The following is an 18,248-nucleotide window of genomic DNA, read 5'->3' on the forward strand; positions in this document are numbered from 1 at the left end:
TACTGGCTAGCTGTGGCTTACTGAGTCTAACATCTTTGATATATAAGCTACTAGATATTTTTTTACTCTTCCTTACTCTTGAATTAAAATTTTATGAGGTACTCCATTTTCTGTATTTATGTATAAAGGATAAAGGATTTTTCTTAGGTAAGCTTAAAGCTGGTACTTAGGCTAGTTTTAACTTAACTCTTTCAATTTAACAATATCTTCTTTGGTCTGTTTTACATCATCTCCTTCTGTCAATTTTTTTCATACGCGAATTTTTCTACTTGTGCGTACCCCTCAATCTATAATCTATAATATTTCAATAATCTAGGTAATTTTCTGATCTCTCTCTTTGAAGAGGGAGGGAGAATGAATAAAATTCTTGCAATTTTCTCATGGTTGGTTTTCTAGCTACTTTTATTTATTAAGTGTCTAAGATATTTTACCACTGGGTAGTGAGTCTGAGTTCTTTTATTAACCTCCCTTTAATCTTATACTAGTCTATAACTCCCATCAGACTTTACTGGGGGAATACGGATATTATGAGGAAACAAACAAGGTTTTAATGCCCCATCCTTTATTAGTCCTTCTATTACTGACTTCAAACCTTCCCGTCCTTCTAAAGATCCAGGATACTGACGTACATGTATGGGACAATCTTCTCTCTCAATTGTAACCCTTATGGGGTCAATATTTAATCCTCCCCTATTTCCTTCTCCAGCCCAAACTTCTTTGTTGATTTTTTTTTCCTTCATCCTCTTGGCCTAATTTTAAAACTCTAGCTGTCATTTTCCCATTTTCTGATATAACTCCTATTCTTAATTGCACTTGTAAGACTCTTCCCAATAAATTGCTACCTGCCCCTGGGACCAAGAAGACATCTCCCATCCAAATTCTAGTTTCTTCCCTCAATTACTACATCTTTAATGAGCAGCAATGTAAAACTTTCTCTTTTTGCCCCTGTTACTTTCACTATATGTTTGCTCACACTATAACTTTTTGGAATATTTAACAGGCAGGTTCTCTCTGCCCCTGTGTCTATTACAAATTCCAATTCTTCTTCTTGGGGACCCACTTTTAAAGTTATCACAGGCTCCAGATGGTATTTGTGCCCCCCAAAAAATTACAGCTTATGACTGCCCTATTCCTCCTCTGTGCCCATCTCTTTAAAGATTTTCAGATCTTCCGCTTACTTAGGACCATTTTCCTATTTCTCTTAAGTTTGTTTATCTATTTAGCTGACGTTTCTTCTTTCCCCTCTAAAAACTGTCCCTTAAAAACTTGTTTCCCTGCATTTCGCCTTTGATATGCTGTCTCATTTATTCCTTTGAATATGTAATTACGATAATTATTCATGTGTTTACTCCCCTCCTCGTTATTTTTACCCCACTCAGGAGGTACAGTTGGCATTTTGTCTTCTCTGGGGGTCCCCACAGATTATCTTTTTTCCTAAGCTTTTATTTCAGCTGCTCTGATTAATTGCCTTTCTTCCTGAGAAAAATATTATTTTCATTACAGACCTCATCTCTTCTGAAGTATAAATGTTTGGACCTAAAAATTGGTCTAATTGTTCAGCTATGCCTATGGGATCCTCCAAATACCCCTTTTATTTATTTCTTAAAATTTCAGACCTCAGACGAAGTCAAAGGAGCATTTCCAAACCCTGGTCCGCCCCCTCCTATGGGAGCCTCTTTTAATGGAAATAGACTAATCCCTTTATCCCATTCTTTTTGGATTTTTATCTTCTATAGCTTTTCTCCCGTATTTTTAGGATGAATCAGGAGAGGGCTTTCTTTTACCTGAACTTTTAGTGTTTCGATAAGGTGATTCCTTTAGAGAGCTCCGCTGAGCAGCCGGAGCTGTGGTTACCAAGGGAACGGAGCTCAGGGCGGGACGGGGGAACTCGGCACAGCTCAGGGTCTGGATGCTCCAAAGGCGGGGTCTGCAGGGGGAATCGCCCGAGGGGATCGGCACAGCTCCGGGTCTGGGTGCTCCAAAGGCGGGGTCTGCAGGGGAAATCACCCGAGGGGATCGGCACAGCTCCGGGTCTGGGTGCTCCAAAGGCGGGGTCTGCAGGGGGAATCGCCCGAGGGCATCGGCACAGCTCAGGGTCTCGGTCCTCCAAAGGCGGGGTCTGCAGCCGGGATCGTCCCAGGGGCTGTTCCGGTGCAGACCGAGCTGGAGCGTGGATCGGCCCCCCATGGCTCACGGCGGCTGATCCGGCAGAGACCAAGCCGGCGACTGACCCCGGCTGCAGCGGCGGGAGCCGAGCAGAGTCAGGGCAGCCGGGGATGGGACAGACGGGAGCCTCCCTCGGTGCGGTCAGCGCGGTACCCACGGTGCACACGGCAGGACGGACCCCCCGCCCCTTCCGCCGGCACGGCCAGCGGAGCGGCCGCGGGCCAGGCGGCCGGGACCGGGACAGACGGACCGGGACAGACGGACCGGAACAGACGGACCGTGCCGGAGCCGGCACAGGGGCTGGGGCAGCCGCGAACGAGTGGAGGAACAAACGGGAATGGATGAGGTAATATTTCGTTCCCAGCCTTATACTTTCACCGTTTTTCTTTTATTGCCTTTAAAAATGTTATTTTCTTACAATCTCCCTCCTGCCCAGCATGTGGTATATCCTTTTTTTTTTCCCCTGGATTAAACGGTTTTTACAAATAAATCCAGAGTTTACCAAAGCAAACTTCTGCTTGGATACTTTGAAATGGTCGACGAGTTAACTCACGACCTTCTCATGTTGTTTTTCTCACTACCCTTTTATTTATCCTTCCGCAAATTATACATCTTTCAGTTACTTGTTTTTCTACTCCAAAAATCGCAATGCATCCATAGTTCCTTAAAAAAAATGATCACACAAAGCCGGAGTATCCCACTGGGCGTTTTGATACATGTCCTCTGCTATTCCCTAGTAAGCATTTTATTATCTGTCTTCCATCAAGATGTTTCTATTTCCCCCAGGGTGTCACAAGGGGCTGCGGGCTGAGGGGAGGGGGCTGGAGGGTGACACAGAGGATGGGGGAGCTGAGAGGCAGAAGGGGGCTTTAGGAGCAACTGGGGGGCTCCAGGGTGGCACAGAGATGCTGAGAGGCTGGGAGTGGGGAGCTTGAGGGTGACAAGAAAAGGGTGAGGGGGAGCAGATGCCTTGAGGGGCAAAGTGGGGGCTGCTTGAAGGTGACAGGTGAACCAGCGCTCACACCACCCCTAACCTTACCCTAAAAACCACCCCTAACCAGGTGGAGAGTGCCCGGTGGAGGCCAGGGGGCCAAGGGACAATGTCAGAGGTCTCGGGGTGGCACGCAGACATTGCGGGCTGAGGGGCAAGGAGGGGGAGGCTTGACAGACGGAGAGCTCACACTGAGGATTAGGGGTACAAAGGACACAGGGTACCAGGTAGGGTTAGGGTACAGGTGCAGCAGCCCTCAACCCAACCCCAAGGTCACCCTAAAGAGCACCCCTAGGACCCCAGTTTTCCCCAACAGCAGCACAAGGCAGTAACCCCAATGCTGGGACAGCCCCAGAAGTCTCCCAGCAGCTGCAGGCAGCAACCCTAATAAAAAGGTAGCAATGATGTTTGTGGTCTAGAGAGTGACAGGTAGGAGTTGGGGGCTGAGCAGTTTTTTAGGGGTTTTTTAGGGTTTTTCTCACGGCTTTAAAAGGATATTTTAGGGCTTTTTTGGAGGAGTTTTCCAGGAAATGTCTGGGAACATTTAGGATACTTTTAGGGCTTTTTCAGGGCTTTTAAAAGATTTTGTTAGGGTATTTTAAGGGCTTTCTTAGTACTTTTAAGAATTTTTTGGGGGGGATTTGGGTGTTCTTGGGGGTTTTTTAGGACTATTGAGGGTATGTGGAGGACTTTTTAGGGCTAGGGTATTTTTAGGGTTTTTGAGGGAATTTTTAGGCTTTTTTAGGGTCTTATCAGGGCATTTTAAGGATTTTTGGGGTATTTTTAGAGCTCTTTTTGGACTATTTAGGGTATATTTAGGGATTTCTAAAGGTTCCTTGGGGATTTTTAAGGGTTTTTTAAAAGTATTGTATTTCCAGTGTATTCTAACAGCATTCTGAGGCTATTTTTAGGTTTTCATGGGGTTTATAGGACATTTTGAAGATTAGGGGGTTTTCAGGGAATTTTTAGGTTTTTTTAGGGTCTTTTCATGGCACAACACATGGAGGCTGAGGGGCAGCTTGAGGGGCACTGTGGGGGCTTGAGGGTGACAGAGGCTGGGAGCTGAGGGAGGAACAGGGGACAGCGGGTGACACACAGAGATGCTGAGGGTGGCAGGGGCAGCTGTAGGGTGACACAGAGAAGCTGGGGGCTGAGGGGCAAAGGAGAGGGGTCAAGGGTAACACACAGGAGCTGAGGGCTGGGGGGCAGAGGGACCGGTTGAGGGGTAAAGGGAGAGGGCTTGGGGGCTGGACAGTCCAGTGGAGATCAGGGGTGCACGGTACAGCTGTACCACCCCTCACCCCAGCCCTAACCTCAGCCTAAGCAGCCCCCCTAAAAACAGCCTTTTCCCCCAACAGCAGCACAACCCAGCAACCCTAACAGCGAGACCAGACAGCAACCCTCACACAGCAGGACAATGACAGAACCTTCAGAGGACAACAGACCCACTGCAAAAAGGTAGGGACGACATCTGTGGGCTAGACAGCAAGAGGTAGAGTTCAGAGACTGAGCACGTCTTTGTGAGGTTTTTTTTCCAGGACTTTTAAAGGTATTTAGGGGATTTTGGAAGGGACTTTTCTGGGACTACTTAGGGTATTGTTGGGGCTTTTTCAAAGCCATTTTATGAGTCTCTAGCATATTTTGAAGATTATGGTCAGGGTGAGAGGAAACACCTTCTGAAAAGGCAGAGTTTTAGGACCGCAGGGGAACGCTTGAGCAAGGGGCCAGCAGCGGCACAGCGGGTCGGGTCCCATGCCGCCAGTCCGAAGGCTGTAAGTTTTAGACCCAGCTAAGTTGTTGTGGTCAGGGTTAGATGCTCTCAGCTTTGGTCTGGGAGAACTTCAGCACAGAAAAACTCACCCCCCACATCTCCCGACGCCAGTTTGCAGGAGGCGCTCAGCACTGCCAGGGCAGCCCGAGTTCTCGGCGGGGGCAGCTTCGCTCCCGGAGAAATCCCGCGCCGGCCCTCTTCCCCGTAAAGCCAAACTCACCCCCGCTGCGCGTCGACGTCCGTTCGCAGGAGGCACGTGGCACTCCAAGGGCGGCGAGAGTTCTTGGCGTCGGCAGCCGCGGTCCGGGGCACACAGAGAGGAAAGACGGTTAATTTCCTTAGAAAGGAAAGTCTGGCAGCCCATGGTTTAAGGGGCAGACGAAGGGCTGTGCAGGGGAAGGAACTCCTCACAGGACCTTTCTTCACCTCAAGCCCACTCCAAGGTCTAGCACCCCCCGTGTGCCCAGCTGCTTTCAGAGGGTTACCCGGGCACACCCGCACAGGGAGCCGCTAGTCCAGAGGGGCTAACGGGGCATCCCAAGGGTCCCTCCAGGAACTACGGTCGGAGCATCCAGCACGGACCAGGGAGCAGCCGGACCCACCTCGGCACGGAGCATCACTTTGAGAAAATGCCAAGGGAAGAGCCCTTTTGCCAAGGGGCAGCATCTGAGCAGGCCAGGCAGCATGTGGGGTTCCAGGAGAGGGCTTTCAACTTTCCCCTTTTACTGTGTCAGTCCCTCCCCAGGGCCCCCAGACCCTCCACAGCACTCCCAGAAAGGAGAGGGGTTATTAGGAGAAAAAGGGTTTAGAAAAAAGGCAAAAAGCTTCCTTTTCCTTTATTTTTTGTGTTCAAACTGGGAGGGACTCCGCTTCCCCTGCCATTTTAATGGTCTCAGTTGAAAGAATCCCTGCCTTTTCTATGGTGTTAGGGGTGTTAATTGACAGGGAGTCCTCATTTTCTGTTATTCCCCAGTCTAAATAGAAGGGGAAAACCTTGACAATGTTTCTTATGGGTTTGAATTAAGGGTAGCCGCCCCCTTTTTATTGTCCTGAGGCCTAAATTGAGGGAGAAGCCCAGCTGTACCCTCCATCTTAAGAGTTTGAACTGAGGGAAAAACCCCTCTTTTTTCATGCCTGGAGAGATTTAAAGAGAGAGAAAAACCCCTCTTTTCCCAGTACTTAAGGAGAATAAATTAAAGGGCAGACACTAATTATTTGCTATTGTATTAGTTTCAGTAGAGGTAACTGCCCCATTTCCTCTGTTTAAGGGGTGCACTGGAAGGAAGCTCTGCTTTTTTTCAGCATTTTAAAACTACATTTCAGGGCCCTTCTTTCTGTGCCATAGGACCAAGTATCTCAGAGCAGGGTGAGCCTGGCATGCACTTACACTGCCTGGGAAGCTTTTATTTTTCTTATTTTTACTTACAATGTAGATAGGCCTAATTAGAGGTCCCAAGGAGACTTAGACAATTTTCTCCACCCAGCTTAGACACACGTGAAGTACTACTTAGTAGCCACTAAGGAATAATTATGTAAGTTAACAGCAAATCACCCAATTTATATAGTTATGCTGCCTAAACAGAAACGTTTATTTCTTACCAGCTTTCTGCCCTTTTGCTCCAAATAGTTGTTGCAAAAAAAGAAAGCGCTGTTATTTTTATGAAGAGTTTTCTTCTATAACAAGCCCTTTGCTCCCCATGAAATCAAATCAGAGAAGCCAAACACCTGCAGGCACTCTGAGGGTTTTTATACCCGGTGGGATTCACCCCCTCCCTTTTCCCGGGTGCCATGGGAACGAGAGGCGGGCACCATCAGGGGTATATTAACCCCAGCCTTTGCTCAGGGCCTTCATTCCTCCTCTGGGATGTGCTGGGATCACAGCTCTCCTCTCATTTCAGGTAAGAGGCTCTTTCAGCTTACTTCAGCTTATTTCTAGCAGGTGTTTCTGGGCATCTGAAGCAACAGAGGCTTTGAAGATCCTGTGAAGAAAACAGCCTGGAATACAGGGAGTATTTAAGTTCATGATTTTGGGTTTTGTGTTTAGGGGTGGTAAAGCGCATATGTAATTTCTGGTTTTGTTCTTACATTGTTTTGTATTTCTTTTAGGAGGAGCGTAGCTTCCAGAGGCTCCAGGTTGTGTCAATTACAACACTTTTTTCAGCAGATTCATTGTGTCACAAGAGGGATCTGCCCAGCGTCCAAGATGATGTTTGAGATTGAGGCTTCAGGTGAGTTGAGGATTGTGACTAGGAGAGGGAGGGTGAGTGGGTATCCAGTTAGGAGTTATTGCTGGGGGGGTGGTTTTGAAGGCAGCAGGGTGAGAAAGGGTGTTTATTTGAGCCCCCCACCTAAGGCCTTTTAGAAGCTGAGCGGAGGCATTCACACATCTTACAGCACACAAGGTCATCCACTGCACTCACAGGAATGCCATTTCACTTTGCCTTTCTCTAACCCAGGTGCCACTCACAATAACGGGCACAGCCTTGGAATCAGGATGAAGCTGGAGCCTGAAGGAGCCAGGCACACTCAGGAGAGGGCAAGTATCTGACTCGCCGGGATTTGGCCCACATAACTCTGTACTCATACTTTGGTTTTGTTTTTCTTTATTGTAGCTGACCGAGAGGCTAACAGGCCATCACGGGGCCCTCTGAGGCAGACTGATTTCAGGAGCAACGTGGATCCACATCACCGATCATCCAAAAGATAAGTCAGGGCCACGGCCTGGAGATGGGACAATGGGAGAGTAGCGGGTTGGGAGTTCCTGGGACAGATTTAAAAATTAGCAGAGGGAAAAGCAAGCTGCTCCAAGGGGCCTCTTAGGACAGCTAAAGGGAGAGGCTCTACTTTTGACGGCAGCTTTCAGGCCGGCAGCGCAGAACAGTTCCGGTCCACGTCGTGTTGTCCGGTGTACCGTGTTACCTAGTGTGTCTTTGGGGTCCCTTTTGCCTTTTCCCCTCGAGACCCTCACCACAAGCATGATGTGTTGTGTTTGTTGTCCCCCTGTTTGTCACGTTCCGTGTCACGGGTGTCTGCACATATTTGTGCCGGAGCTGCTCTGCCCTGCCCTGCCGCATAGCCCGCTGCAAGAGGACAAGTCCCAGGGACTTGCAGTTTGTGGGGTGTTGCCAGACTCTAGATGATATTCCTAGATAGACAGGAGATGTTTGGAGCTGTGAAGTTATCCCGCAGCCCTTTGACCTTTCTCCTCACTTTCTTTCAGACGCAGAAGGATAAAATCCAGGGCCAAAACCATCCACCCATCCCGAGTGAGGAGGTTCCCCCGAGCAGGTCAGTCACCGTTTGTCTCTGCGGGGGGAGTGTAAAGTGTGACTCTGTTACAGCTCTGGTCTTTTCCTTTTTAGGAGGTAAAGCTGGATATCAGCAGTCAAGGTGAGCATTGAGTAGCGTCCAGAAGCAGTTGTTATTGCTCCAGTGTTGCTTTCCACTGCAACTCTGAGCATCTGTTCCTGTTTTTTCATCAGCCTCGGACCGCGGCCCCAGGAGCCGGGCATTCTTAGGAGAACGGTGAGTGGCAGAGTTGTTGGGTTTTGGTCAGTGTGCTGCAGAGATCATGCATTAACATTTGCATTTCTTTCATGTAGCTGACTAAGAAACAACAGGAAGTTGTTGAACAACAGTGCCAGCAGGAACTTCCCAGATGTTGAGGCTGCCTTCTTTTGCACCTGACATGGACCTGCATCCCCAGCTGTGCGAGAGATAAGTAGAGGGGTACAACCCACAGAGGGGAGGAAAGCGGCACGCAGGGTAGGGACCCACCGGGAGGGATTTTTGAGTCTCCTTTGGAGATGGGGGTGTCCATGGAGCGGCCCCTTAGGCCCCATAAAAGCAAAGCCTGACTTTGGATCACAGTGCTGAGGCGCGCAGGGCAGAGCAGTCCCGGTGTGTATCGTGTCACTTGTCTTTTGTGTATTATGTGTTGGTTGGATATGTCATGTCTTTTACCTTAGGCCTTGGAGGGGCCTGTCAGAAACCCTGGCATCATTGTTAGCATCTGTGCTCTCTGCATTCCTTGGCCTGGCACCCAGGCCATAGAATTTTTTCACCTCAGGAGCTCAGACAGGCATCAGACTCTCTTGTCTCTTTAGAAGCATCCGGTCAGGTGTCTTTTCAGGTCTTGTTCTGAGCTGTGTGGACAGCTGTGCCCCGCCAGGATCCATTATGGCGGACTAGGACTCGAAAGAACGTGAGGGCAGGCAGAGGCTTCTGGCCGTAGGATTCTCGGGCATCCATCTTTGCAGTTCTTGGAATAAATCATTCAGTTAGCATCTTCTTCCTCCAGGATTCTCTGAGCCTCATCAGCTCACCATTGGTCTCCCCTCGGTCATCTCCTTTTGCATTCTCTCAGTCCTCGCAGCCATTTTCCGTGCCAGATTTCTGTCCGTGTTGTGTCCCCGTTGTCTGTCATGTCCTGTCCTGTGTCACGGGTGTCTGCACACACATTTGTGCCGGAGCTGCTCTGCCCTGCCACATAGCCTGGTGCAATATGAGAAGTCCTGGGGAATTGAAGTTTGTAATGTGGGCTGTAGTTGGACTGTAGATGCTATTCCTAGATTGACCTGAGGTGTTTGCAGTTTTTGAGTTATCCTGCAGGTTTTTGACATATGTTCTAACTCTCTTTCAGGTGCAGATGCATTGCCTCCATGGCAGAGCCCCCATCCTGGGTGAGGGGGTTCCCACAAGCAGGTCAGTCACCATTTGTCTCTGCAGGGGGAGTGTCAAGGGTGACCCTGTTTCAGCGCTGTTTTTTTGTCTTTATTTTTAGGAAGTAAATCTGGATCCCAGCAGTCAAGTTCAGGAGAGCAAGGTGATCAGTAGCATTTCTTGTTTCTGAGGTCTCAATTCCTGGGGCAAGTCTAAGTCTCCATTCTCGTTTTTGTGCCTTAGGCCATCCACTCAGAGCATGCCAGGCTCCCATCCCCAGCGGCCGATGGACCGGGTTTGCCGCTCTCGCCAGCCCTGTGTGCCAGGTCAGGAACCACCGAGAAGCTGCGGTGAGTCAGGGAAGTAGGGAGGAGGAGCGAGGGTCCCCTCAGGTTTCAGCCATGCCAAATCACCTCATCTCCTCTTAACCCAGGCACCCCCTGTGACCCCCTCGGTCTCCGAGCGTGCCCGAAGCGTGGGGCCCCAGCAGCTGAGCGTTCTTAGGAGCAGGGTGAGTAGCAGACTTGTGGGGTTTTGGCCGAGGGGCTGCCAAGATCGGGCACTGATGTTTGGTTTTCTTTAATACAGCTGTCTAAGAGACACCAGCCCGGTGCCAGCAGACCTTCCCAGCTGACGAGGCGGCCTTTCTTCGCACCCGAGACCGGCATCCCCAGCAGTGCGAGAGATAAGTAGAGGGCCACGACCCACAGAGGGGATGAAAGCAGGGGGCTGGTTTGGGAATTACTGGGAGGGGTTTTTGAGTCCACTGTGGTGATAGGTGCTGTCCATGGAGCAGCCCCTTAGGCCCCATAGAAGCAAAGCCTGACTTTTCATCACAGCGCTGAGGCGCGCAGGGCAGAGCAGTCCCGGTGTGTATTGTGTCACTTGTCTTTTGTGTATTATGTGTTGTTTGGATATGTCATGTCTTTTACCTTAGGCCTTGGAGGGGCCTGTCAGAAACCCTGGCATCATTGTTAGCATCTGCGATCTCTGCATTCCTTGGCCTGGCACCAATGCCATAGAACTTTTGCCTCAGGAGCTCAGACAGGCATCAGACTGTCTTGTCTCTTTAGAAGCATCCGGTCAGGTGTCTTTTCAGGTCTTGTTCTGAGCTGTATGGACAGCTCTGCCCCGCCAGGATCCATTATGGCGGACTAGGACTTGAAAGAACGTGAGGGCAGGCAGAGGCTTCTGGCTGTAGGATTCTCGGGCATCCATCTTTGCAGTTCTTGGAATAAATCATTTGGTTAGCATCTTGTTCCTCCAGGTTTCTCTGAGCCTCATCAGCTCACCATCGGTCTCCCCTCGGTCATCTCCTTTTGCATTCTCTCAGTCCTCGCAGCCATTTTCCTTGCCAGGGGATTTCTGTTTGTGTTGTGTCCCCGTTGTCTGTCACGTCCTGTCTGTCCTGTGTCACGGGTGTGTGCACACACATTTGTGCCGGAGCTGCTCTGCCCTGCCGCGTAGCCTGGTGCAATATGAGAAGTCCTGGGGAATTGAAGTTTGTAATGTGGGCTGTCCTTGGACTCTAGATGCTATTCCTATATTGACCTGAGGTGTTTGCAGCTTTTGAGATTTTCTGCAGGTGTTTGACATATGTTCTAACTTTCTTTCAGATGCAGATGCATTGCATCCATGGCGGAGCCCCCATCCTGGGTGAGGGGGTTCCCACAAGCAGGTCAGTCACCATTTGTCTCTGCAGGGGGAGTGTCAAGGGTGACCCTGTTTCAGCGCTGTTTTTTGTCTTTATTTTTAGGAAGTAAATCTGGATCTCAGCAGTCAAGTTCAGGAGAGCAAGGTGATCAGTAGCATTTCTTGTTTCTGAGGTCTCAATTCCTGGGGCACGTCTAAGTCTCCATTCTCGTTTTTGTGCCTTAGGCCATCCACTCGGAGCACGCCAGGCTCCCATCCCCAGCGGCCAATGGACCGGGTTTGCTGCCCTTGCGAGCCCTGCGTTCTGGGTCAGGAACTGATGAGGAGTTGTGGTGAGTAGGGGAAGTAGGGAGGAGGAGCGAGGGTCCCCTCAGGTTTCAGCTGTGCCAAATCACCTCATCTCCTCTCAACCCAGGCATCCCCTGTGACGACGGCCTCGGTCTCCGAGCGTGCCCGAAGCTTGCGGCCTGAGCAGCCGAGTGTTCTTAGGAGCAGGGTGAGTAGCAGACTTGTGGGGTTGTGGCCGATGGGCTGCCAAGATCGGGCACTGATGTTTGGTTTTCTTTAATATAGCTGTGTGAGAGACACCAGCCCGGTGCCAGCAGGACCTTCCCGGCTGACGAGGCGGCCTTTCTTCGCACCCGAGACCGGCATCCCCAGCAGTGCGAGAGATAAGTAGAGGGCCACAACCCACAGAGGGGATGAAAGCAGGGGGCTGGTTTGGGAATTACTGGGAGGGGTTTTTGAGTCTCCTTTGGAGATGGGCGTGTCCATGAAGTGGCCCCTTAGGCCCCATAAAAGCAAAGCCTGACTTTGGATCACAGCGCTGAGGCGCGCAGGGCAGAGCAGTCCCGGTGTGTATTGTGTCACTTGTCTTTTGTGTATTATGTGTGTTTGGATGTGTCATGTCCTTTACCTTAGGCCTTGGAGGGGCCTGTCAGAAACCCTGGCATCATTGTTAGCATCTGCGATCTCTGCATTCCTCGGCCTGGCACCCAGGCCATAGAACTTTGAACTCGGGAGCTCAGACAGGCATCAGACTCTCTTGTCTCTTTAGAAGCATCCGGTCAGGTGTCTTTTCAGGTCTTGTTCTGAGCTGTGTGGGCAGCTCTGCCCCGCCAGGATCCATTATGGCGGACTAGGACTGGAAAGAATGTGAGGGCAGGCAGGGGCTTCTGGCCGTAGGATTCTCGGCCATCCATCTTTGCAGTTCTTGGAATAAATAATTTGGTTAGCATCTTGTTCCTCCAGGTTTCTCTGAGCCTCATCAGCTCACCATCGGTCTCCCCTCGCTCATCTCCTTTGGCATCTTCTCAGTCCTTGCAGTCATTTTCCTTGCCCAGAGATTTCTGTCCGTGTTGTGTCCCCGTTGTCTGTCACGTCCTGTCCTGTGTCACGGGTGTGTGCACACACATTTGTGCTGGAGCTGCTCTGCCCTGCCGCATAGCCTGGTGCAATAGGAGAAGTCCCGGGGACTTGAAGTTTTTAATGTGGGGTGTAGTTGGACTCTAGATGGACACAAGATATTTGGAGCTCTTAAGTTATCCTGCAACAGTTTGACTCTTGTCCTAACTTTGTTTTCAGATTCAGGTGGATTAAATCTGTGCCAGAGGGCCCGATCCCGGGTGAGTGGTTTCCCCCGAGCAGGTGAGGCACCATTTGTCTCTGCAGCAGAAGTGTACGTGGTGACTCTGTGACAGCTCTGTTGTTTGTCTTTCTTTTTAGGAAGGAAATCTGGGTATCAGCAGTCAAGGTGAGCAGTGGAGAGAAGTAGCTGTTATTGCTCAGGTCTCAGTTTCTGGTGCAGCTCTAAGTTTCCATTCTCTTTTTTGTGGTTTAGGCAATCCACTCGGAGCCTGCCAAGCCCCCGTCACCAGCCGGCCGATGCACCGGGTTCCCTGCACGTGTGAGCCCTGTGGATGCGTTACAGGACCAGGTGAGGAAGCCCTGAACTCTGCTATTTCAAGGTGCCATCCAGGTGGCCTTGGGCACCTGCCCAGGAGTTGTGGTGAGTCGGGGAAGTAGGGAGGAGGAGCGAGGGTCCGCTCAGGTTTCAGCGATGCCAAATCACCTCATCTCCTCTTACCCCAGGCTTACCCCGTGACAATGGCATCAGCCTCGGAGCGCAGCCGAAGGGTGCGGCCCCAGGAGCCGGGCATTCTTGGGAAAACGGTGAGTGGCAGAATTGTTGGGTTTGGCCAGTGTGCTGCAGAGATTGTGCATTGATATTTGGATTTCTTTCATGTAGCTGACTAAGAAACAACAGGGAGTTGTTGAACAACAGTGCCAGCAGGAACTTCCCAGATGTCGAGGCTGCCTTCTTTTGCACCTGACACGGACCGGCATCCCCAGCTGTGCGAGAGATAAGTAGAAGGCCACGACCCACAGAGGGGATGAAAGCGGCACGCAGGGTAGGGACCCACCGGGAGGGGTTTTTGAGTCCCCTTTGGAGATGGGGGGATGTCCATGAAGCGACCCCTTAGGCCCCATAGAAGCAAAGCCTGACTTTGGGTCCCAGTGCTGAGGTGCGCAGGGCAGAGCAGTCCCGGTGTGTATCGTGTCACTTGTCTTTTGTGTATTATGTGTTGGTTGGATATGTCATGTCTTTTACCTTAGGCCTTGGAGGGGCCTGTCAGAAACCCTGGCATCATTGTTAGCATCTGTGATCTCTGCATTCGTTGGCCTGGCACCAGTGCCATAGAACTTTAGGCTCAGGAGCTCAGACAGGCATCAGACTCTCTTGTCTCTTTAGAAGCATCCGGTCAGTTGTCTTTTCAGGTCTTGTTCTGAGCTGTATGGACAGCTGTGCCCCGCCAGGATCCATTATGGCAGACTAGGACTGGAAAGAACGTGAGGGCAGGCAGAGGCTTCTGGCCATAGGATTCTCGGGCATCCATCTTTGCAGTTCTTGGAATAAATCATTCGCTTAGCATCTTCTTCCTCCAGGGTTCTCTGAGCCTCATCAGCTCACCATCGGTCTCACCTTGGTCATCTCCTTTTGCATTCTCTCAGTCCTTGCAGCCATTTTCCGTGCCAGGAGATTTCTGTCCGTGTTGTGTCCCCGTTGTCTGTCACGTCCTGTCCTGTGTCACGGGTGTCTGCACACACATTTGTGCCGGAGCTGCTCTGCCCTGCCCCATAGCCTGGTGCAATAGGAGCAGTCCCGGGGACTTGAAGTTTGTAATGTGGGGTGTAGTTGCACTCTAGGTGGGATTTGTAGCTGGACACAAGATATCTGGAGCTCTTAAGTTATCCTGCAGCTCTTTGACTTTTGTCCTAACTTTCTTTCAGATGCAGAAGGATAAAATCCAGGGCAGAGCCCCCCATCCCAGATGCGGGGTTTCCCCCGAGCAGGTGAGTCCATGTTTCTCTCTGCAGAGGAAGCATAAATGGTGCCCGTTACAGCATTGTTCTTTGTCTCTCTTTTTAGGAGGTCAAGGCCGAGAGCAGTAGTCAAGGCCGAGTGGGCGAGGTGAGCATTGAGTAGCGTACAGAAGCAGTTGTTATTGCTGATGTCTCAGTTTTGGGGCTGCTCTAAGCATCTCCTATTTTTTTTTTTATTTTAGGTGATCCACTTGCCATTTATCCTGGCCGAGCACGCCTATGCCAGGTGGGTCAGAGCTTAAGGTATTGGTGTGGCATCCTTGTCAGATTTGGGAGGTTGTGTTTTCACAGTATCTCAGCATGCTTTTCTGCTTTGTTTCATTGCAGGTGCTGTTGCTGCCCTAGGCACGCCAAGGAACAGAGGAGGGCAGGTGAGTCGGGGTTTCGGCAGGCTGACCCATAGGTGAGCGTCACACAGCAGCATGCTAAGCGTGTACCTTTTCTTTTCGCAGGTATCTTCCGGGCAGCCTCCAGAGCGAAATCAAGATTTGAGGTGAGCCGGGGCAGTGGTGCGGAGGAGTCCCGGGGATTACTGTTGTTGAGGGCAATAGTCACCTTTTCTGTTTTGTCTCAGGTACCCTGAGGAGGCTCGTAGCCAAAGCTTGGAAACGGCAGCACCGAAGCACACACGGAGAGCATCTCCACGTCCACATGTGACCGAGGATGGATTTCGTCCGCTCCTCTTCCAAAAGCTAAGTGTCGGGGCCAGTGGCTGGGAGAAGGGGAATAGCCTTTACTCTCACAGGAGGCAATCTGATGTCAGCTTAGGGGACAGGTCTGTAGCGGGGTGGGCTCTCTGGAAGTAAAGGGAGAGGGTTTCCCCTCAGCCTCGCCAGAGGCTTTGCCGGGCAGGGCAGTTCCGACCCATCTCCACATTTTCGCGTACTTCGCGTCGTCCGCCTCCCCCGACTCGACGTCGTCATGGACCTTTCTCCCGAGGAGCTCGCCTTCGCGTCCAGAGCCACGGCCACGGTCACCCGGCAGTCGGCTTCCTTCTCTAGGCTCGCCGAGCCTCTCGAGCATCCTCTTAACTACTTCGGCACTAACTTCTTTTGACGAGTTCCATTTCATCATCACGTGCCATCGTCATAGGGCTCCCTTTCCTTTGGCATCATCAGCCTCTGGCTCATCTTGCGCTAGGAATCTCAGGTCCCTACGGGGACAGTGCCAGGCAGTTGTCACTCGTCTCTGTGTTATGTCATCTGTGTCTGTGTTATGTCATCTGTGTCTATGTTATGTTGTCCGTGTTATGTTGTCCATGTCTGTGTTATGTAGTCTGTGTCCATTGTCTTACGTGTCACAGGCCTTTGTCACGTCTCAACGCTTTATCGGCACTATTCTGTGCCACATTGCCCGTATTCTACTCACGTTCCTTTCCGGATATCCCTTATTCCGGCAGCTGTACATTTTTACTCTTTGAGACTGGAGTGTCTCAAAGGGACAAGATGTTCTCATCCATCTTCCTTCTCACTACCGGCTTTGGTAGTGCCTTTTTTTCCACGCCATTCTCTTGGACTTCTGGAGGAAGCGTCTTACACCCTCCTCACGTGACTGCAGCAGTTCTATAGGTTCCATTTTCTCAAAGGGTACAGGGCTCAAGAATTAGTATCTTCCAGAGAGCTGTCTCAAGTCCTGGCTTATACTGTATGTACTTACATTGTTTGTACCTATGCTGGTTTATACTGTATGTACTTACATTGCGTTTACCTATGTTGGCTTACACTGTATGTACTTATACTGTATGTACTTACATTGTGTGTACCTATGCTGGCTTATATTGTATGGACTTACACTCCATGTACACTTGCACTGTATGCATCTGCTTTTATTGTGTGTACTCATGTTGTACCACTTATGGTCGGAGCTGCCCTGCCCTGGCATGTAGTCACAGTTAGGTAGAAGAGTTATAAAAACTTTACTGTTCATCTGTCTTTTATGGGGTTTTGGATAGAAAATTTATCGGTCAGAGTGCGGACAAGTCCTAGCTGTCAGCCACTCGTTGACCGCTTCCTGTCGTCTCACAGGTCCCCGAGACTACTGATTTCCCCAGAATCTACCATTTGACGTCAAGGAGCAGCAGCCAGAAGAAGCGTGGAAGCGCTCTCTTCAGCGTCTCGAGTAAGGGCCGCAGGGAACGTTTAAATGGGAGGAGTGCGTGAGCGTGTGTGAGAGCACGTGCCTGTGTCTGTGTCTGTCTGTCTGCTCGTCTCTGCGTGCGTGAGCCTGTGTGTGAGAGCACGTGCCTGTGTCTGTCTGTGTCTGCTCGTCTCTGCGTGTGTGAGCGCATGCTGACTGGATTTAACCTTGTGTGTGTGACTGTTGCTTTTCAGGTTTTTCAACTCATTTGTAAATTTAGAGTAAAAAATCCCCAGCCGGGTTTACCCCCCCACCCGCCCCCCCCCCCGGCTGGTTTTTTTTTTCTTTTTTTTTTCCCCCTGGCTGGGTTTTTTTTCCCCGGTCCTGGTCGGTCTGTGAGGCGACATTCATCGCCAAAGTTTGGGCGCGGACCGTCCAGGCACCGGGGTTTTTGTCAGGCAGGAGGAATTTTTGGTGGCTCCTGGCAACCATGTTCCCGAGGAGCAAGGATTGCTGGGGTGTAATTTAGCAGTTGTGATGAGAGGGATGGTGAGTTTGTGTGTCATGTGAAGGGGGTGTTAATGGTAGATGAGTGTTGTTTTCTGTGTGCTTTTGTTGTTTTGGGTTTCCTGTAACAATAAATCCACATGTAATGGAAATAGAAAAAGGTTATCATCTTGTGTTAATATGTGTGGTGTGTTGTATTGCTCTGTATTGCAGGGTGAACTTTCTCCTCCTTGCTGTGACACCTGGGCTGGCAGGGATGACACAGTGACCTCGGCCGGCCGATGCTGCCTGTGCCATCACCTGGCACTGACGTGTTTGATGAAAATCCTTTCGCTGGGATTTTTCTCCTGAGAAGCCTCAGAACAGAAATGGAACCAATAAACAATCTGCTGGCTGTGGAGTGTGGGCTGGAGATGGTTTAGCAACAGGGGCATCTTGGGTTGGTCTCCTGTGCGTTGTTTCTACTTGATGACCAATCATGGTCCAGCTGTGTCAGGGCTGTGAGCAGTCCCAGGTATTTATTATTCATTCCTTTCCAGCTTTCTGATGTCTCCTTGCTCTTTTAGTGTAGTTCTAATATCTCATTTTCTTTTAATATAATAGAGATCATACAATAATATTTCAGCCTTCTGAAAGGGGGAGTCAAGATTCTCATCTCCTCCCTTGTCCTGGAGGACCCTCAAACACCACCACAATCAGCGGCCGAGCGGGTTTGTGCGAGCCTCTCAGTGACCCTGGGCCAGTCCCGAGTCGGCAGCCCTGACACGGCCGACAGCGGGGAGACACCCGAGGGTACTGAGGGCACCTGGGCTGGGGGCAGACACTCTCTGTGTGTGCCCCGAGGGTGCTGAGGGCACCTGGGCTGGGGGGAGACACTCTCTGTGCCCTGAGGGTAATGAGGGCACCTGGGCTGGGGGCAGACACCCTCTGTGCCCTGAGGGTACTGAGGGCACCTGGGCTGGTCGCTTTTGCAGCAGAAGAGACACCAGAGACAGCGGTAGAAGATAAAGGGCCGACTCTTAGCAGGGGTTATTCCAA

The 18,248-nt window shown here is 50.6% G+C and overlaps 1 long non-coding RNA gene across 5 annotated transcripts; it reads left to right on the plus strand.

Annotated features, from left to right (window-relative positions):
• Window positions 1-7,552: 7,552 nt before the first annotated feature.
• On the plus strand, window positions 7,553-17,856 carry LOC129130705 (uncharacterized). 5 transcript variants are annotated; one of them, XR_013185612.1, is made up of 20 exons: window positions 7,553-8,216; window positions 8,291-8,318; window positions 8,411-8,453; window positions 8,531-8,636; window positions 9,571-9,632; window positions 9,712-9,753; window positions 11,469-11,575; window positions 11,659-11,739; window positions 11,817-12,890; window positions 12,969-12,996; window positions 13,084-13,251; window positions 13,335-13,415; window positions 13,492-13,654; window positions 14,535-14,597; window positions 14,674-14,715; window positions 14,810-14,853; window positions 14,955-14,998; window positions 15,080-15,120; window positions 15,202-16,745; window positions 17,424-17,856. It is a non-coding gene; the product is annotated as an uncharacterized LOC129130705 (long non-coding RNA). The 5 variants fall into 5 exon arrangements; XR_013185609.1 differs by having other exon boundaries at window positions 13,084-13,179; XR_013185611.1 differs by having other exon boundaries at window positions 11,817-12,868; window positions 13,084-13,179.
• The last annotated feature ends 392 nt before the right edge of the window (window positions 17,857-18,248 follow it).

This window comes from Agelaius phoeniceus, chromosome 30, assembly GCF_051311805.1.
Source record: "Agelaius phoeniceus isolate bAgePho1 chromosome 30, bAgePho1.hap1, whole genome shotgun sequence".
NCBI lineage: Eukaryota > Metazoa > Chordata > Aves > Passeriformes > Icteridae > Agelaius > Agelaius phoeniceus.